Here is a 22,393-nt window from a genome sequence, read left to right as displayed (position 1 = left end):
TCAATGGCTGTGATTTGAACTACCGATTCGGTAAATACCGATTCGGTATATACCGAATCGGTAATTGCCGAATCGGTAAATGCAGATTCGGTAAATACCGATTCTGGAATTCCGGTCAGTATTGTGGAATCGGTAAACTTTTTCCGAATGTTACCGATTCGGTAAAATTTACCGAACTATTACCTACATACGAAATGCAGATTTCTGAATACCGAATCGGTCAAATTCGGTATTTAGGAATCAGTAATTTTCACTTACCTACATATGGCCCTGAATCTCTGCTAGGGAAATGTACAATTTCTTATTTTTCAAGATAAAGCATTTCATTATTTTTTTTAGCACTTTCTATTAGTGTTGGCATTCAGCAAACAAGTTGTGATTGGGAAAGAAGAGAATGCATTTCTTCAGCAAGAGAATAAAGCTTACGAAACAATGTAGTTATACTTCGCTCCTTTAGCATATGCTTTGTTTGTTTTGTTAGAATGGCTTGTAATATCCGTATCATATTCTGTGTTACTTCACTGTACAGGAATGGATCAAATCAAAGCCAATGGGACCCCCACACAAGGACTTGACATTGGTTTGATCCGTTCCTGCCGCTGGCACTAGGCCCAGTCATAGAAGTGGGCAGCTTTTTTATCGGCACAAGTGGGATAATGCTGGGTGGTAGAAATTTTGTGGATTCTTCCAGGTCCCGGAAGTTTCTATCACCAAAATCTAAGGAAAATGACTCATGGGATCCACGAAAGTCACCCCACCTTGCATATCCATAGGTGTCTAGTGCAGTTTGCTAGGTTTCCTTAGGTGCCGGCTGAGCTAGGGCTCAAAATCCGCAGGTACCATTTTTATCAGAAGACATGTGGAAGCATAGAATAGTAGGATATTAGTTATTTCCAATTGAAGTTTGCTGCATTTGTGCCTTCCAAATGTAAGCCAGTGTGTAAGAAGACATTTTGAAAAATACCCTCCAAATCATATACTCCTAAGGGTACCCACAAATACAGAGATGTACAAAAACCACTGCTCTTAAATTCCATATCTTGTGGCCATTTCAGAAATACATAGGTTACCTTGATACCTATTTTTAACTCTACATATTTCACCATATGAATTGGTCTATACTCAGTACACATTGAAAAACCATTGTATGATACAGGTCAGTTGTTGGTTCTGGGTACCTTAGGTTCTTGGAAAACCTATAAACCCTATATATTCCCACAACCAAAAGGATCTAACAAATGTAATGGTATATTGCTTTTTTTAAATCGGCCATTTTGACAAAAAGTTACAGATGAAAACATTGTCACAAAAGGCAGTTTAAAGTTAGGATGTTTCTTAGTTTAGGAGTAGTAAAGTTAGGACTCCTAACTTTACTACTCCTATACTGAGAAAAATCCTAACTTTAAGACTTTCGGTATTCACAGAAGGTATTTAGGAGTCCTAAAGTTAGGAGTCCTAACTTTACTACTCCTAAACTTAAAAAATCCTAACTTTAAGACTTTCGGTATTCACAGAAGGCATTTAGGAGTCCTAAAGTTGGTACTCCTAACTTCTGTGAATACCGAAATGAGTAAATGCCTTCTGTGAATACCAAAATGGTAGTAAGTTTAGGATTTTGTCTTAAGTTAGTTCTGTGAATCGGGCCCTCTCTGCTTGGGTTGGATAGAGTAGGAAAGAGAGGTGGCAGGTTAGCACTCGTTTAAAAAAATATCTTACTTGCACAAGCTTGTGCATTTACTTCTTCAAGGACCTTGAAGCCTTAAAAGTACACTTTTAATGATCATAAACCCTTCAATGGATTATTGATATATCGACCCACTGGATCAAGAGCTATTTTTCTTGACAGTATTGGCCACTTGTGGATAATTAGGTCAACTTTGCTGATTTCACTGTCCTCGGAGATCTTAATTTCCTTTTGGAGAAACCGGAGGATAGAGACTCGGCAAAGCTGATGGACCATATGAACAACCGTGGCTTACCCCAACTGGTTACCACCCCTTCACACACTCCCCGTCATACGCTATTTTTCTTGACAGTATTGGCCACTTGTGGAGAATGAGGACAACTTTGCAGATTTCACTGTCTTCGGAGATTTCAATCTCCTTTTGGAGATTCGGGAGGATAGAGACTTTGGCAAAGCTGATGGACCATATGAACAGCCTTGGCTTATCCCGACTGGTTACCACCCCTTCACAATCCCGCATTAGTCTTTTTGAAGTTGTTACTGTTAACTTGGTCAGATCACGCTGCAGTAATGTTCCATCTGAACCTCGCTTTGAAGTCTGCCAATAAATTAAACTTTAGCTCGGCTAAATCCTATAGTTCGTGGCATAAAATTGACGCTGCTCAACTGGAAAGTAAGCTGAAATCCTCTATCCCTAAGATCTCAAGAAATTTAGATCAGGATATTTCTGACTACAATGCTTGGCTCACCTTACCCCATATCAATTAGCCCCCAGCAGACCCCTCCTTAACAAGAGATTAACCCCCCCTCAACCCTGGTTCTCCCAGAATCGTAGAGAGCTTAAGCAGCTGTGTAGAAGCCAGGAGCGTCCCTGGAGGCTGGCTCACCTATGACTCTTAAATGAAACTATATACAAAAATTTGCAGAATATAAGGTTGAGATTTTGATGGACAAATAGGTCTATTTTTCACAGAATATTATCTCAGCAAAAAATTCTAATAAAGAACTGTTGGCCACGATCAAAAAACTTGCTAATTATAGTGATCGGAAAAAACCTGAAAGCAGTCAGACTCTCTGTGACAATATCACACTAGCTTATCAGGATAAAGTACTTGAAATTTTTAATACATTCCCTAGCTCCCTGGACCAGACCTCGTTCACCACGCAGGGGCCGAGGAGCTTTCTCAGGTCTCTTTGCAGATCTCTTCTGCTTCCAACCTATTGTCCTTTTCCTCATTCTCTCTACTGTCGGTGGACCAAGTGCAGAATCTAATCCTTACCACGCGGTCCGATTGTCCCTTGGATCCATGCCCCCGGGCCACTCTTCAGATGGTTTTGGCCACTGTAGCCAATCATCTAACAACGATCTTCAATTAAATGTTTTTGCAAGGTTCCTTCCCCACAGCATGGGAAGTCGCATCAATTCTTCCTCTGTTAAATAAACCGCACTTGGATTCTTCATTGGCAAGTAACTACCGCCCTATTCCGCGGCTCCCTTTCCCCTCAAAAATTGTGGAGACGGCCATTAACAAAAAAACTGACCCTCTATTTGGAATCTAATAACCTACTGGATCACTCACAGTTTCGTTTTCTAGGCCAGCATAGCACTGAGTCGGCTTTGATCACCGCTGCAGATGAACTGAGGGCAACGTTGGACAATGGAAATCCTTCAGCCCTTATCCTACTTGATCTCTCTGCCACCTTCGACACTGTCAATCACAATCTTGTGATTGACCGTGTCGAATCATTGGGTATCAGTGGTTCAGTCATAGCTGTACTATCTTCTTTTCTCTCTGAGAGAATGCAATTTGTTTCTATGGACGGCTTTCTTTCTGACTAATTCTCCCTCCCTTGTGGTGTACCGCAGGGCTTATCATTGAGCCCTACTCTGTTTAATTTATATGTCACTCCTCTAGCCACCCTGATTAAAAAACGTGGCTTCTCTATCGTGAGCTATGCTTGCAACACACAAATTATCATTTCAGTGTCCGGTAATCAGCAAGAATCAGCCACCAATTTCCTTAATTGTATGCAATAAATTAACATATGGATTATTAGTAATTACCTGAAACTAAATTCTGACAAGGGCAATAATGTCCCTTTCTGGTCTTCTAATTGGTGGCCATCTGAACTAGGTTCGGTCCTGCTTCCAGCAACTAAAGTAAAGAACCTGGGCGTCATCTTTGACAGTTACTTATCCTTTGACAAGCAGGTGAACGCAATCACTTCCTCCCTTATTTCACCCTAATAATTCTGAGGAAGATTCTGCCTTTCATTCCACCTGACTTAAGGAAACTAGTAGTACCCAGCCTTACCCTTTCTAAAATTGACTATTGCAATTGTGCATTAACCTACAGAAACACTTACTCAATAAGTTGCAGATTTTGCAGAATTCTGCTGCCTTATTATTGCTTGGAATACCCAGGCACCAATCTGCCTATAAGGCATTGGTTCATCTTCACTGACTGCCAGTGCACAAGCGAATAGACTTCAAGGCTCTATGCATTGCATTCTAAGCCTTGCATGACGAGGGCACAGATTACTTTTAAAAGAATTTCATCAGATATGCTCCTTCCAGACCATTTCGGTCATCTTCAGCAGCCAATCTCATAATACCTAAATACAAACAAGTCTGCTGGGGTGGAAGAAGCTTAATTTATGGAACAACCAAACAGTGGAACACCTTTACTCTCTACTTAAAGACTAGTCCCCTCTGTCCTCTTTTATAAAGAATCTTAAAACTTGGCTTTTTAATCTATAGCTCCTTGGTTTGTCCGCCATCCTAACCGTTCTGTGGTAGCATAGCGCTAACTCACCCGCAGGCATTCGAGCACTTTACAAAATCCATTTTCATTTCAATAGTTCTTTATTTGAACACTTAGGACCTGATTATGATCTTGGCAGTTCTGCCTCCATCGCGGCGGGTCTTTCTCCGTTGAAGCGGTTTCAGGAACTCTACTGAGCTTATGGAGTCACACCCTCCATATTTAGATGGCAAATAAGCTCTGACCTAGGGCTCGACCATGGCTTCCCTCCTTGCTGGAGAAGGGGGAGAGGGCTTCCCGGCCCTACTGCATCCAATTTGTCAGGCCCTGCTCATTCTTGCCGATGGCCCCTCCTGGGTTGCGCAAGACATCCTCGACAGTCGCTGCCATTCGAGATCAGGCCCATGCATCTGCTAAGCCCTTCTCAGAGCTCTCCCAGGCTTGTGTTCCAGCTCGGTGCCCTGGGGGCTGCACTTGATGCAGGGCTCGTCTCTGCTCTTTACCCCATTCCAGTGAGGGAGCAAGATAGTCCTAACTGGTCTGCCGCCACACTGCCCCGGATAGTGACTGTCACCACCAGACTGTGTACTCAGGGTGCTTCCTCAGGTGGGTGCCTTCCTCCTTCCTAGAGCCCAGGCCTGGGGAGCCAAGGAGGGTTAAGCCCAGCCCTCACCACACCCTCTATACACGGGCCTGCCCGGGAAGCCCTTTTTTCTTGACTATTAAGCCACCACCGAGTGGGGGCATACAGAAGCCCGGCTGGGGGACAAAAGTTACAGTTAGCCCCGTTAGCTGGCTACCTAGTTGACTAGTTTTTGCTTTGTTCGCCATAAGTTGGCAGGGTATGCTCAGACGTGAGTCCCTTGCTCACTTTGCCACTGGATTCAAGCAAGCCTGGCTGAAGACGGCTGAAATGCCAGAAACCGGTCCTAGGAAGCTTGTTTCTGGTCCAGGGAAGACATGGCTTGGCAGTTCGGGCTGGACTGTTCCCAAGTTGGCACAGGGTCAGACTGATTTGCATATGGCCATGTCTGAACTGGGGTGGCAGAGTGGGCTAAAGAACGGTGATGGATTAAACCCAGATCAGTTGACTGGGGGTGAGTGCTTGCAATGTTCAACACTCCGTCCATCATTTCCTTTGGTTTTTGCTTTGATCGCCATAATTTGGCAGGGTATGCTCAGACGTGAGTCCCTTGCTCACTTTGCCACTGGATTCAAGCAAGCCTGGCTGAAGACGGCTGAAATGCCAGAAACCGGTCCTAGGAAGCTTGTTTCTGGTCCAGGGAAGACATGGCTTGGCAGTTCGGGCTGGACTGTTCCCAAGTTGGCACAGGGTCAGACTGATTTGCATATGGCCATGTCTGAACTGGGGTGGCAGAGTGGGCTAAAGAACGGTGATGGATTAAACCCAGATCAGTTGACTGGGGGGTGAGTGCTTGCAATGTTCAACACTCCGTCCATCATTTCCTTTGGTTTTTGCTTTGTTCGCCATAAGTTGGCAGGGTATGCTCAGACGTGAGTCCCTTGCTCACTTTGCCACTGGATTCAAGCAAGCCTGGCGGAAGACGGCTGAAATGAGAGAAACCGGTCCTAGGAAGCTTGTTTCTGGTCCAGGGAAGACATGGCTTGGCAGTTCGGGCTGGACTGTTCCCAAGTTGGCACAGGGTCAGACTGATTTGCATATGGCCATGTCTGAACTGGGGTGGCAGAGTGGGCTAAAGAACGGTGATGGATTAAACCCAGATCAGTTGACTGGGGGTGAGTGCTTGCAATGTTCAACACTCCATCCATCATTTCCTTTGGTTTTTGCTTTGTTCGCCATAAGTTGGCAGGGTATGCTCAGACGTGAGTCCCTTGCTCACTTTGCCACTGGATTCAAGCAAGCCTGGCTGAAGACGGCTGAAATGCCAGAAACCGGTCCTAGGAAGCTTGTTTCTGGTCCAGGGAAGACATGGCTTGGCAGTTCGGGCTGGACTGTTCCCAAGTTGGCACAGGGTCAGACTGATTTGCATATGGCCATGTCTGAACTGGGGTGGCAGAGTGGGCTAAAGAACGGTGATGGATTAAACCCAGATCAGTTGACTGGGGGTGAGTGCTTGCAATGTTCAACACTCCGTCCATCATTTCCTTTGGGTTTTGCTTTGTTCGCCATAAGTTGGCAGGGTATGCTCAGACGTGAGTCCCTTGCTCACTTTGCCACTGGATTCAAGCAAGCCTGGCTGAAGACGGCTGAAATGCCAGAAACCGGTCCTAGGAAGCTTGTTTCTGGTCCAGGGAAGACATGGCTTGGCAGTTCGGGCTGGACTGTTCCCAAGTTGGCACAGGGTCAGACTGATTTGCATATGGCCATGTCTGAACTGGGGTGGCAGAGTGGGCTAAAGAATGGTGATGGATTAAACCCAGATCAGTTGACTGGGGGTGAGTGCTTGCAATGTTCAACACTCCGTCCATCATTTCCTTTGGTTTTTGCTTTGTTCGCCATAAGTTGGCAGGGTATGCTCAGACGTGAGTCCCTTGCTCACTTTGCCACTGGATTCAAGCAAGCCTGGCTGAAGACGGCTGAAATGCCAGAAACCGGTCCTAGGAAGCTTGTTTCTGGTCCAGGGAAGACATGGCTTGGCAGTTCGGGCTGGACTGTTCCCAAGTTGGCACAGGGTCAGACTGATTTGCATATGGCCATGTCTGAACTGGGGTGGCAGAGTGGGCTAAAGAACGGTGATGGATTAAACCCAGATCAGTTGACTGGGGGTGAGTGCTTGCAATGTTCAACACTCCGTCCATCATTTCCTTTGGTTTTTGCTTTGTTCGCCATAAGTTGGCAGGGTATGCTCAGACGTGAGTCCCTTGCTCACTTTGCCACTGGATTCAAGCAAGCCTGGCTGAAGACGGCTGAAATGCCAGAAACCGGTCCTAGGAAGCTTGTTTCTGGTCCAGGGAAGACATGGCTTGGCAGTTCGGGCTGGACTGTTCCCAAGTTGGCACAGGGTCAGACTGATTTGCATATGGCCATGTCTGAACTGGGGTGGCAGAGTGGGCTAAAGAACGGTGATGGATTAAACCCAGATCAGTTGACTGGGGGTGAGTGCTTGCAATGTTCAACACTCCGTCCATCATTTCCTTTGGTTTTTGCTTACCTAGTTGACTTGCCTGGTGATCAGATGGCCCATGATGACAAAGCGACTAGATACCCTGGGACGACCCAATAACCAAATGGCCCTGGGTCGAAGCCCCATGGCCCAGGACCCAGGCCACAGCACACGGCAGTCCAACAATGGGAAGAGTGGCCGTGCACTCTGAGGCCGGTGCTTGGAAGGACCCTTCCTGGGGCTACTTGCCTCCCGGCGACTCGTGCGGAGTAAGGACCCCACTATGGTCATCTGGTTGCCCTGCTGACTTGCAAAGGATAGTGCCCCTGTTCTTGCACCTGGCAGCGCAGGGCAGGAGGGAGAGGCTCTTGTGACCTCTACATTCCTCCCACCAACATGGCGGCAGTGGGACCCCCGGTGTGGGAGTAGTGGGGTGCCGCAGGCGCACATGGACGAAGACAAAAGCTTGACTCAGAGGATGACTTTCAATAGATCATAGAGAGGTAGCTGCTCTGCTACTTATGAAACCCATAATCAGGTCATCTATGAATGATTTAGCACCGGGTTGCCCATGAACATGCAGTGCACTCTTGTCCCTAAGCGAGAGGCTCTATACACCGGCCCAAGAGACTGGCCATCCCGGGCCAACTGTGGCTTCACTGCACTGCAACATTGTTACAGTTTAGGTGGATTTTGACTTAGAGGTGTTCAGTCATAATCCCACAGACGGTACCTTCGCCCCATTGGCTTCTCAGCCAAGCGCATACACCAAATGTCTGAACCTGTGGTCCCTCTCGTACTGCGCAGGATTACTATTGCAACAACACTTCATCAGTAGGGTAAAACTAACCTGTCTCACAACAGTCTAAACCCAGCTCCCTTTCCCTATTAGTGGGTGAACAATCCAACGATTAGTGAATTCTGCATCACAATGTTAGGAAGCGCTGACATCGAAGGATCAAAAAGCGACATCACTATGAAAGCTTGCCCGCCGCAAACCAATTATCTCTGTGGTAACTTTTCTGACACCTCCTGGTGGAAACCCAAAAAGTCAGTAGGATCGTGAGGTGAGGCCCCGCTTTTACTGGTCTGTATTCATACTGAAACTCGAAATCAAGCAAGCTTTTGCCCTTCTGTACTGCAAGAGGTTTCTGTCCTCCCAGAACTCACTTTAGGACACCTGCATTATCGTTTGACAGATGTACTTCCCCAGTCAAACTCCATACCTGCCACTGTATCTGGAGCACGTCACGCCTGGCTCGTGCCGACACTTGGAGCCAGGAAGCGAGAGCCCCACGGGGTCCGCCCCCGGCCTCACGGGGTAAGTAAAAAAAACTATGTGTAGAGGTATTTCACCTGCAGCCCCAGGGCCTCCCACTTATCCTACACCTCTCATGTCTATTCAAAGTGCCAGACTAGAGTCAATCTCAAGAGGGCCCTCTTTCCATTCTGATTCTACCCAGCCTGATCCCTTGGCTAGTAGATAGTAGTTAGGGACAGTGGGAATCTTGTTCATCCATTCATGTGCATCACTAATTGGATGAAGAGGCCTTTGGCTATTTCTGTACCACCACACGGTGGCTCATCCTGGGTTATTATTGCTTCCAATCAGCATCAAATCATTCTTGTTTTCAACAATACAACAATCATTCGTTCCAAAGTACAGCCACACTTAAAGCTGTCCTCACAAGAACTGGGTTCACATATAGGCTAGAGATAGTACACCCTCCAGTACTGTTCTAACAATATAAATTGTCTATGAACAGTCCTGAGAAATTTAAAGTATGATTAGCGGGACATCAATAATCAATATGTGATATGTAATGATTATGTGAATGCAATCATTTGAGACCTATTCTTATTCAAGACATTTCAATAGTCCTGATGTACACTTCTATATCTAAATTGTCACACGCGCACATCTATAATAATACACAACTATAGTAATTCTAAAGCTATTGAATAAACATTCATATTTCTAACTATATATTTAAATTCAACATGTCAACTATAATCTGCTGTGTATAAATTCAAATTGTTTCAACCAAATTTAAATATTAATGAACATATTCTTAAAACAATATGTTTTACAAAAATGAAATATGTGTGCTGCAAAACAGTGTACATCTTAGCATTTAGCTTGACATTTAATTGTCCATGAATACTTGACACATTTTAAGAGTGTCCATTAAAGTTGTTGGGCATATATTCTTCTTCTTGAATGGGAAAGACATTTGTAAACCTAAATCAGCCAGAGCAACATCATTAAGGGAATTCTGTGAGTTTTCATATCGAATCGAGACATTAATCACTACAGCACTACCATCTTTGGTAAATACTACATCTGGTTTACATAGTTCACCTTGACTATTTTTGACATGAGGTTCTCTATATGTCATCCAATCACACATTTTTGCTCTATTGATGAGCAATTCCAAAATTTTGTTAGGCCTTTTGATCCTTATGTCCTTGGTTTTAGGACATGCACCTGAAATGTGAGCAATTGTTTTGCAAACATCTTTACAGTAGCATGTAGCAAATGTTTGATTTCTTCCCATAGTGATGGTTTCTATGATATACAAAACATTTGCTCTTAACATCAGCGCAGCTATGTGTTGATTCTCATTCATTTAGTTATGCTTGCTGATCCAGAAATTTGAGGTTGGAATTTTTGCTAAATAGTTAATATGATCACCTTGGACAGGGAGATTAGTCCATTTCTCAAATTCCTCTTTCCTCCAATCATAGGCTGCTAACAATTGCAAATCATAACTCAGGAATCTACTGTCTAAAATGTTGTTTGTTTGTTTTTATGATATTATCAAGTTTTTTTATTTATTACTTCCCCTGCAGACATGTATGAATGAGCTTCGTACAGATCTGAAGCTTTAGTGAGGTATAGTAAATTGTTTAGTCCAATTGTTGTACATAGCTTTGGTACACTGAGGCCCCCACATGATCTTTTGGAGTAGAGGAGACCATTGCATTTGTATGCAGGTAGGTGTGGGCAGTGTTTGACATATTTCTTCATTATCTGAGGCAGCGTGTTTAAAGTTTTTGCTTCTGTTCCTGTCATTTCCAATTTAAATGACAATTTAGGGGTCAAATATTGACACAAGATTTCTATTTTTTGAGTGGGCTTAAGTGGTAAATTGTCAAGTTTATGAGCTCAATTCAATTCAAAGAAAGCTTTATTCGATTTTCGGATCAAAATCATAAAAGCATACATTAAAAAGTACAATAAACGTTAAATACAATTAAAGACAGTGACCTGAATTGGAAATATTATTGATATAACTGTCATATGTAAGTCATAAAAATTAATTTAAGAAGAAGCTAGTATTCCTCGAGGAACAACAAGGTCTAAAATGTAGGGTTAGTACTCAAAATGATTGCATTGAGTTCCGAAACCTGATGACCAGTTTTAAGAAGCTAGTTACGGCAGAGATGACAAATCCGTTTTCTAGCTGTAGTAGCCTGATCATAGCTGGTCTACACGTACGGATACCCCAAGCCTTTAAAATTGGTTTCAGAAAAGCCCCCCTTGGCATCTGATAAAATTTACAAAATAAAACACAGTGGATATTTGATTGAACAGAGATATCATCACAAGGGCATAGTAAAATTTAATTTGACCAATTATTACAAACAGGAAAGGTGATCATACGAAAAAAAGTGCCAAGTCTAAGACGGGTCAATAGCATTCGGGCATAGCAACTTGACTGGATCGACAGGTACCCTTGGAGCCCTTCATGAACAGTTATTTGCTGGTATTCAATGACTGTATTTTTAGTTTTTTCCAGATTCCACCTTTTATTTGTTAGATGGTTGAGAGCCAGCTCTCTTAGCGACTTTCTGGACACCATTTCCATACTTGATGGCCTCACAAAAAACTCTGGATGTCCGAGGTCCGTTAGCATATTCTTTACATAGGTGAGCCATTTGATATTACTTATTCCATCAAGTTTGAGGCAGTCATATATTAAATCTCTGTTTAATGAAGTCTCAGGGGTAACCCAAATTTTATGCCACAATATTATAGGCGCGATTTTAATAACATCAGAAATGTACAATAAACCCAGCTCAATGTGTACAATGTAGGTTGCTGATGATTTGGGGACCCCTAATAAATAGCGCAGGAACTGATTTTCAGTTTTTTGTATCAGTTGTGGGTTTTCAATTCCCCAAAGGCCAGACCCATAAATAGCAGTAGAGATACATTTTGCTTTATAGATTGAAATCAATTCTTTCACGGGTCTTCCACCTAGTTTGGCCACAAAGTTTTTCAGGGCTCCTATTGCTCGGGTGAAAGCTAGATGTCTGGCATTTATTGCTGCGTGCCAGTTACCCTTACTGTCAAAGTTTATTCCGAGGTAAGAAAATCGATCCGTGGTCTCGATCCTCTTGCCATCCAGGAAAATTGGACAGGGTGCTTTCTTTGTCCCGGGACCACAAGCCATGGTGTATGTTTTTGTAGTATTAATTTTTAGCCCTCTGTCTCTCATGTAGTTAGCAAATTTCAGGACGGCCCGCTGTAGGCCAATCCTGGTTCGGGACATAATGGCGGCATCATCAGCATAAAGGGATAATGGTGCCGATGTTCCCTGGATAGTTGGGTAATCGTACTGTGACTCCTTTAAGTATTGACCGATGGAATTTATATATAGGGTGAAGAGAAGGGGTGCTAAGATGCACCCCTGTCGCACCCCTCTCTTAATAGGGAACTTGTCAGAGCACTCACCCTTGTTGCCATAACGTACCCTGGCACCTGCGTCCCTATACAGTGCTTTTGTGAACTGGAGAATGTTAAACTCTATGCCCATTTCAGATAATGTGGACCATAATTTCTCGTGGTCCACACAATCGAAAGCGGAACTCAGGTCCACAAAAGTAACAAAAAGGTTACCCTTTTTAGCCTGAGTGTACTTAGATAAAACTAAGGCCAAATTTAAACCCTGCTCTATGGTGCCTTTACCCGATCTGAATCCGTACTGTAAGTTTGATACTATGTTATTCTCTTCTGCCCAAAGTTGTATCCTGTTTAAAATTACCCGGCCGGCTACCTTCATTAATGCATCTAGTAGTGATATTGGCCGGTAGCAGGTGGGGTCATTTCTGTCTCCTTTTTTAAAAATTGGAACAACTATAGCTTCGGACCAGGACGATAAAAACACATGTCGGTTGGAGTGGTTTAAAACATTTGTTAGCAAGGGAGCCCAAAGATCAATCTCAGCTTTGTAGACGTCTATCGGGACTCCGTCCGGGCCCGGTGCTTTACCTGAAGGGCTTTCTTTAATTGCGTTAGTGACCTCCTGACAGGTAAAAATTATACCTAGCGGGAATATGTTCAATGAGTTTATAGATGTCCCATCAATCGTGGGATTAACATGGTCAAAGTTATTAACTTCGTCATACAGGTGTTTAAAATGGTTAACCCAGATTTCCCCATTGATGGCTGTATCTATAATGTCTGTCTGTTTGTTCTGTAGATAAGGAGCATTTACCGCTTTCCAAAAAGCTGTATTATCCTTAGATTTAGAGGCTTCATGAAGAGCCGACCAAGCCTCTTTCCTCAGGGCTAGTTTCCTTGATTTTACAGCCAGCTGATACAGCTTTCTAGCTTGGCGAATCTCCGCAGGGCATTTTGTTGTTGCATGCAATGCCATTTTTAGAGCTTTGAGTGCTTTTGTGCAGCTTTTATCAAACCAACCATTACTGTTATTGGGATTAGGTCGGTACTCCCTTGTTAGCAGCTTTTTGAGTTCCAACTGTATTTTTAGGAACGAGCTCATAATTTGTGATGACTCCTCAATTTCTGACAGACAGACAAGCATATCTTCTTGAGTAATTACAGTTAAATTGTGTAGGAAACCTACAGGGTCTACCCTATCCCATTTTATAGAATAACCATTTTTAGTAGCTAGGTTAATAGTGGATTGGTATGTAAACTTATCCACTGAGGTCTGTTGGCACCCTTTGATTTTTAAGTTAAAAGAAATTGGGTAATGGTCACTAAAAATAACATCATGTGTTTCCCATGTTGATACTAACCCTGCGTGAGTTGTGGATATAAAGGTAAAATCAATTGTTGAGTTGCAACCCCGCCCGTGAAAAGTTGGCTGAAAAGGAATATTTGGAATGCATAACTCATTAATATAAGACAAATTAAAAATGGAAAATCATGTTGTTAAGGATATTTCCCAGGTTCGAGTGGATGAAGTGGGTTGGATTTTCGTCCTTGTGTTCACCGAGGCCGCAAATGCCCTTGGAACCATGTGGACAAACAATGCAATTAAAATCACCCAACCAGATCAGAGCCATCTCATCTTCTTTCTGGGCCTTAATAGTATTAACACTGTACATGAGTTTATCGATCACGCTTTCTAAACTGTTTGTTGGGAAATTGTTGTAAAAATTTATTAGGGTCAGAAACTTTATATTACCCCAACTAATTGATAGAATCTGATAATACTCAGTAGTCGAATGTCTGATTATTTTTATACCCTCTGTAACAGAAACATATATACACAGGCCTCCTTTATTTCTCCCCTGTGGGCTTATTAGTGCGGGTGTGTGAAAGGTCTGGTATCCAGGTATATGCAATTCGTCTACATCCCACGTTTCCTGGAGACAGATAATACTATAATTGGTGACTATATCTAGCCACGGTTGATGGGACACTTTATTTAAAAGACCTGCAACATTCCATGATATGATACTTTGCGTAGCCTTTACCCTCCTAGGAGAGGAGTTGTCAACAATAGTGTCTCTAAGTATGACAGCTGTGGGGGGAGAAGAAGTTAAGTTTATTTGACGATCAGATTGGGAGATAGAGTCCGTGTATATTATGTCAGGATCGGTCTGGCCTTGGTCGTTAGCTGCCTCTTGAATTTTGATTCCCTCATCCCAATGTTTATAGGCGTCTCTGCCTAAACATACAGTTCTAGAAAGGACGTTGGGTACCACAGTGGTAGTTGCGTGAGAGTGGGCCTCCAAATTATTTTTCGTCTGTCAATCCAGATCGTCTAGATCTGTTAATACCTCAAAATGATTGGTTAGAGGAATGGACCATAGTGGATACTGAAATACATTATGTGTACTATGATGTTGGTAGGGGGAAGGCCTATCTACATGTGGTGGAAAAGGGTAGGGATCTACCCGGCGACTAGATGTCCTAGGGTGTTGGGTTGGGGGGACATGTCTAAAGTTCTTAGATGTCTCACGGGTGGATCTGTTATTACAGGGCATAAGGAGAGATTGAGGGTAAAAATAGCTCAGATCACGGGTTGATATTCCTACCCCTCCTCTCTCAAGGTACCAGTCTACTATATGGGTGACTACCCTTCGGTCCTTGAAGTTAATGATTAAAATATCCCCCTCTATGTCTTTGGGTCTGTGCCCTACCCAGGCCAGTCTTCTCACAAATAGAATTTCGCCATTTATATTAGGGGGCAAAGGTCTATTCTTCCTTAACCAATAGATTGCTTTGTTTTTGAGTTCTATGAACCCCTCCGTCTTCCCAGGTGTCAGCTCTGGGACTCCTGTAAGTACTATAACGTATGGGGCCGCCTCGGGTGGCAAGTCGATATGCTGACCCGTTCCTTTCGTAGACCTGTCCGCAGGAGGTGCCCTGGTGATAGTTGTACTTTTACTTCCTAGTGTGTTTGAATGTGCTGGTGGTCTCACCGCGCCTGTTGGGGCAGGCGCGCTTACGGTGTTAACCGGAAGCAATATGTTATCTGTAATTGGCGGTAAGATATCCCCGGTAATGGTAGAATTAGAGGGTTTCTGGCCACAAGTAATATGAGGTTGAATAGTAGCCAGTTCCTTCAGTAGTTTACAATTCTATGAGGATACATCTCCTAGGGCAGTGTTTCCCAAACTGGGGTCCGAGGACCCCCAGGGGTCCGTGGCACATTCCCAGGGGGTCCTCAGCCAGCAATTTTAAAAGCACTGCAAAGTTCTTTGTGAAATTAGCAGTTTTCGAGCAACTATAAAAGTGTCAAAAAAATGCCAGTGATTAATGTACCTGCTGGAGAGAGATAAGTGTTTTGTCCAGTGGCAGCTTTGACTTATCTAATGTGACACAGAGTTAATATGCCTACTGCAAAGAACGTGTACAATGCATTTTAAAAAACAGTATTTTATGTGCATAGGTCAATGGGTTACTGATTTTGTCACAGGGATTCTTTCATCACTGCAATTCATAAGGGACAATCATAATCTAGCAGTGTCCTATAAACGGTCATCAAAGAGCTGCTTGCAAACTGCATGGTAAAAGTTAGCAACATATGTTTATTCCCAGTCTATCATTATCCTGATGCTGCTATGTTCCCACTCCCTGCACATGAACACTTTTGTAATGCTGTTTTGTCACTTCTATGTGTGCTGCCTAATGCAGAACACATGGAAGTTACAAAACGTCATTTTTATTAAAGATTGTTTATGTGCAGGAAGGGTCACCTTTCTGAACATAAACAATCAAAGGTGTTTTGTTTTTTCCGTTGGAAAAAGCAAAAACGAGGAGAAATAAGGCATTTCTCCTCATTTCACAAAGTTAGGACCAGGTTTTTCATGGTCTTAATTTGGGTGCTGTCTCCTATTTAAGCTGACCTTGTAAATAGAGGGCAGCGTCAAACTCAATGGGTGATGGAGTGAAACGCCCACTGTAGCTTCCACTGCCCACCTTTTTCACGCTAAGCATTGCGTGATAGGGGGCCTTATTTACAAGGCAAAATCAACTATTGATGGACAGAATGCAGAACAATGTCATACATTCACCCCAGTACAGAGATCTGGGCCTAAATCCATCGTTTTTTTGCTCACCATGCCATTCCAGTTTGAACCTAGCCATATGCAAATCAGTCTTGACCCTGTGCCCCATGGGAACAGTCCAGCCCGAACTGCCAAGCCAGGTCCTCCCTGGACTGGAAACAAGCATCCTAGGACCGGTTTCGGGCTTTCAGCCCTCGTCAGCCAGGATAGCCTGATTCCAGTGGCATGGAGAGCAAGGGACTCACGTCTGAGCATACCCTTCCCACTCGGGGTGACAAATGCAAAATCAACAATTGATGGGACCCGTGCTCACTACGCCACTGGAGTCAAGCTATCCTGGCTGATGACGGCTGATAGCCAGAAACTGGTCCTAGGATGCTTGATTCCGGTCCAGGGAAGACATGGCTTGGCAGTTCGGGCTGGACTGTTCCCATGAGGCACAGGGTCAAGACTGATTTGCATATGGCCATGTCTGAACTGGGGTGGTGTAGTGGGCAAAAGAACGATGGATTTAACCCAGATCTCTTGACTGGGGGAGAATGTATGCATTGTCAGCATTCCGTCCATCATTTGTTTGTTGTAACGCTTTTCGCCCTAAGTGGGATGGGTATTCCCAGACGTGGGACCCGTGCTCACTACGCCACTGGAGTCAAGCTATCCTGGCTGATGACGACTGATAGCCAGAAACTGGTCCTAGGATGCTTGATTCCGGTCCAGGGAAGACATGGCTTGGCAGTTCGGGCTGGACTGTTCCCATGAGGCACAGGGTCAAGACTGATTTGCATATGGCCATGTCTGAACTGGGGTGGTGTAGTGGGCAAAAGAACGATGGATTTAACCCAGATCTCTTGACTGGGGGAGAATGTATGCATTGTCAGCATTCCGTCAATCATTTGTTTGTTGTAACGCTTTTCGCCCTAAGTGGGATGGGTATTCCCAGACGTGGGACCCGTGCTCACTACGCCACTGGAGTCAAGCTATCCTGGCTGATGACGGCTGATAGCCAGAAACTGGTCCTAGGATGCTTGATTCCGGTCCAGGGAAGACATGGCTTGGCAGTTCGGGCTGGACTGTTCCCATGAGGCACAGGGTCAAGACTGATTTGCATATGGCCATGTCTGAACTGGGGTGGTGTAGTGGGCAAAAGAACGATGGATTTAACCCAGATCTCTTGACTGGGGGAGAATGTATGCATTGTCAGCATTCCGTCCATCATTTGTTTGTTGTAACATTATTTACAAGGCAGCGTTAAGCCACAATAAGTGGCTTAACGCTGCCTTGTAAATAAGGCGAAGCCCCTATTGCCACAGGAACATCGCTAAAAGTGACGTTCCCATGGCAATAGGGACTTGTAAATATGCCCCTGAAATCCTTAGTAATTCGAGTATTTGTTTTGTGTGCACACGTGTTTTTTTTTTTTTTTAATTACTGTTTTAATGTTTGAAATTTAAATCCTACAAATTGCTTGGGGGTCCCCGGCTTTCAGTGGTGACTCAATGGGGGTCCTCAGGAGTCAAAAGTTTGGGAACCACTGTCCTAGGGAGTCCAGTTGTTCACTTAATTTCTTGACTCTCTCAAAAAGAGGCAGTAGTAGGGATTTTACAAGGTGTTCTATTTTCTCTACTAGTCCCTGGGTTAAGTCAGACACGGGGGGTGTTTGGATATTTTTTTCTTGTAAAGGGCTTAAGTGTAATCTAGGTGTTTTAGTGCGGCTGCCTTTAGTACCCTCTCCACCCCGCTTTCTCTTTGATGTGGCCCCTGGCCTTGATATTTTGTGTGAATTACAATTTTTCTTGTTCCTGGGTTTAGTTTTGGGTGGCAAATTTGGCGAGGCCTCCTCCAGAATAGAATCTAGAGAAGGATCCGAGTTAGGGATGATAATAGCAGACCCCCTAGCAGATTCCATTGTTAGCGACTGATCTTGTAAAAGTAGAGGGAAGCCCGGGTCACTGATAGAGTTATTTTCAGTACGTTGTATGGGTGGAGAAAGCGCTGTTTGAATAGAGCCCAAGGATGAACGTTTGTTAGAGTGTAAATCTAAAGACAGACGACGTTCGGTGTCAGCTATCTCATGATCTAGTTTCAGAGCAGCTTTAGACAGAAAGTGATCTAATGTCCCTCTACGATGTCCTCCCACCAATGGTTTCTTGCCTTTACTTAGGCGTGTAGACAAGATTTCTGACATTGTGGCCGCGCAGCTAGCAGGGAGTCAGTAATATGGTATTACAATAGGAGATATCAAATCAGTTGTTATGTCCGGTTCACAGATCAAGAGTCTTACTTCTCGTCTTGATGATGAAGACCAAGAGGTGTGGCCCGTCCCGGCCTCGTCTGGCCCCGGACGGCCACAGACGGCCCGCCCTTTGCCCGGGCTTCGCCGGGCTCGTCCCGCGCGCGTCCCGCGATGAGCGTTGCAGGGGTTGAATTTATCCCACCTGTAGAGGGCGGGACAGGGAGGCGGCTTCAGGCCCAGATGGATTGTGGGCGATGTAGTGAGCCTTCCTCTGGACCGCGGTCCCCACAGCAGCGAGCGTTTCCCGCGAAGCGGGAAACGCGAGTGGTAGCAGCGACAGCAAGATAATCACAGGACAGCAGCAAAACGGAAGTGCAGGAGCGTGGTTCTCCTCTCCTCGTGGCCCCCACAGTTCAAACAAACAATCCTCTCAGGAACAGTGAACAAAGTCTCCCACGATGAGCGTTGCTGGGATTGAATTTATCCCACCTGTAGAGGGCGGGACAGGGAGGCGGCTTCAGGCCCAGATGGATTGTGGGCGATGTAGTGAGCCTTCCTCTGGACCGCGGTCCCCCCAGCTGCGAACGTTTCCCGCGAAGCGGGAAACGCGTGTGTTAGCAGCGACAGCAAGATAATCACAGGACAGCAGCAAAAGGGAAGTGCAAGAGCGTGGTTCTCCTCTCCTCGTGGCCCCCACAATTTATTTTGTTGTTACTTGTATGGCCGGTGTGTGGATCAAAATTCAATCCAAGGTATCGCTCACTATCTCCTGGATGAATGAGATTTTGTTTTTCTGGTGACTTATGAAAAATCCATGTGTTTTTTTCACATTTAGTTTTAAACCTGTTGCTTTACTGAATTTTTCTATTATTATTTTCAGATTTGTACTCATTCCATCCCGGGTGTTGCTGAGTATTGCTTTATCAGTGGCAAAGGCTAGAGCGGTGATCTGTTCAATGAGACCATCTGATCCGAATGTGAAGCCCTTGCTGTTTTTCTGAAGATCAAATATCAGAGTATCCATGGTAATGTTAAACACCGGTGGGGATAACGAGTCACCTTGCTTTACTCCAGATTTCATTGTTATTTCTGACGTAGATTTATTATTTTTGCCCTTGAAAAACGTTGTTGAGTCAGTATACAAGTTTTTTATTGCATCTCTGATGTATGAAGGATCTCTGTACCTTTCGAGACTCCGTAGAATGTGACCATGGCTGACAGAGTCGTAGGCTTTGGAAGTGTCTATGAACACCACTGCTAGTGAATCTTAGTTTTTTCATGCCCCTTTTATAATATTCTGAAGAAGAGTCAGATTTTTGAGACAACCTCTCACCTTTATGAAGCCTTTTTGTCACTTATTCAGATTGATGATGAGGTAAGTCTTTTTGTCAATATTTTCCTTGAATAGCTTCATGAATGCTTGAACGATTGTAATTTGTCTCCAATTACTGATTTTCTTTAGTTCACTGATCAGTAAACTTTCAGGATTAATATAGACCGTTTTTTTCTTTAACCTTTCTGGGACTCTTCTCATAGCTAGCCAACACAATAGAATTCTGGGCAGCCCTCTTGTTTCTTTTTCTATTATATCTTTATAGTATTGAACTATATAATTGGCACTGATTTGGCAAATGGCATCTTCTGCACCATCAGTGATTATCCTGGCATCTTAAACATTGCCTGGTATTCTTTGTAGCTGCCCTTTGCTTTAGCATACTTTTTCTTGTGTGTTCGATTGAGCCTTCCATTTTTCTTATCTTTCTTTATTATTTTGAACTGAGGCATTCTGATGCTTATCTTGAGCAGTGTTCTTAGGCTCATTATTGGGTTCACTTATTTGTTCATTTTGATTGGCTGGTATAGGACTTATATCGCTGGTGTTTTCTGAGATATAAGTCCTAATTTCATCCATCAGGTCCATAGCAGCATCATGATGATTTTAATTTTGAGAGTATTTCTCAACCTCTGAGATTCTATCGTTTAGATCATCAAAGTTTCAGATTTTTGGCACACTCTTTCTGTTGATAAAGTGTTTACGCTTTTCTATTGTTGTTTCCACTGAAACTTCAGGTTCATCGTTTGAGTCACTTTCAGTGTTGTTGGATGCTTGCAGTACATCCTTTGCCTTTTAATTTTTTTTAATCTCTTCTTTTTTCTGCAATTTGTTTTCTGTTTTTATTATCAAAATGCGGAACCATCAGTGCATAGATATTTCTTTTGTTTTTATATAGTTTCTCCAATTCTCCTAACAGCAGTAGTTCCTCTTGTGACAATAATTTGGATGGTTTGCTACTTGCTAGAGCTGCGAGTCTAGCATCATTCTGCATTCTTGGAAGTGAATGCCGAGCATGTTGTGATACTCCAATTTTTGTTCTGAATCTGAGGTTACTAAAGCTGAATAAAAATTGCAGCTCTCCTTTTTTTGTTCTACCTTTGCATTTTGCATAGTGGCATGCAATGTTGTGGAATTCAGCTTCTTTGTCGCATTTTGAACAATATGTTCCCACATAGAATCCTCTATGTTTATTGGAAAGATGTTTTCTCAGCTCTTTGAAAGTTCCCATTATGTCTCCACATAAATCACATTTATATTTGTCATTGGGATTTTCTAAAAAGGGACCTTTTTAGTGTAATCTCTTTTCTTGTTATTTAGTTTATCTTCTACCTTATAAACATCAGTCAGATTTTCGAGTTTTGATGCAATAGTGTCACTCTTAGCTGAGAAGGCCACAAATTCAATGTTTTTATTGAGGTCTATGGTTATTTCATCGTCTCATTTACGAAGGGTCAATATGGTGCTCTAACATGATCGCAATCAATATTTTTAGTTGTGCTGTTAGAAGTGGGTGCTGGATTGACAAAATCGGTAAGGAGGTTAACAATTGGTGGAAAGGACAGCACCTCCTTTCGCTATCTTAATGAGATTTTTAATTGCCAGGAACTACCCCATCTGGCATTGTGATCGCTAGCTTCCCCATTTCTCATTATCACGCTCACTGCCTTGATAGAACCATGTTTGGCCTGAGTGTATAAATTTCTCTATGCAGAGTATAGTGATAAAGGGACAGTTACTAGCGGGACCGATAGGAGGTAAAGGCCACTATGACTGAGAAGAGGTCAAGAGAGTCATAGTTACTCCCGCTGTTTACCTGCTCTTCATTGAATTTCTTCACTTTGACATCCAAAGCACTGGGCAGAAATCACATTTCATCAACACCCATCTCGGGCCTTCGCGATGCTTTGTACCAGTTCTAAGTCAGCTGGTAGGTGCAGGCCGAGGCAAAACGCCGACCCTGGGGAGAGTCACGGGGAGAGGCGACCACCGCAGCTCGGGCAATCCACGGGAAGGGCCCGTTTGGGTCCAAACTGGAATGGCATGGTGAGCAAAAAAAAGATGGATTTAGGCCCAGATCACTATACTGGGGTGAATGTATGACATTGTTCTGCATTCTGTCCATCAATAGTTCTTTTTGCATTTGTCACCCTGAGTGGGACGGGTATGCTCAGACGTGAGTCCCGTGCTCTCCATGCCACTGGAATCAAGCTATCCTGGCTGAAGAGTGATGAAACCCCAAAACCAGTCCTAGGATGCTTGTTTCCAGTCCAGGGAGGACCTGGCCTGGCAGTTCGGGCTGGACTGTTCCCATTGGGCACAGGGTCAACACTGATTTGCATATGGCTGGGTCCAAACTGGAATGGCATGGTGAGCAAAAAAACAATGGATTTAGGCCCAGATCACTGTACTGGGGTGAATGTATGACATTGTTCTGTATTCTGTCCATCAATAGTTCTTTTTGCATTTGTCACATCCAGAGTCGCCACCACCCCGGAGGGCGGTACATCATCCAGC

General features: G+C 43.9%; 1 pseudogene; it reads right to left on the bottom strand.

Moving 5' to 3' along the window:
* Positions 1 to 7,996: 7,996 nt before the first annotated feature.
* Positions 7,997 to 8,992, bottom strand: LOC146862074 (28S ribosomal RNA; annotated as a pseudogene; the record flags this gene model as incomplete).
* Positions 8,993 to 22,393: the final 13,401 nt, after the last annotated feature.

This window comes from Triturus cristatus, chromosome 2_2, assembly GCF_964204655.1.
Source record: "Triturus cristatus chromosome 2_2, aTriCri1.1, whole genome shotgun sequence".
NCBI classification, from domain to species: Eukaryota; Metazoa; Chordata; class Amphibia; order Caudata; family Salamandridae; genus Triturus; species Triturus cristatus.
The sequence above is the reverse complement of the archived record's forward strand: the minus strand, read 5'-3'. Positions and strand labels throughout refer to the sequence as shown.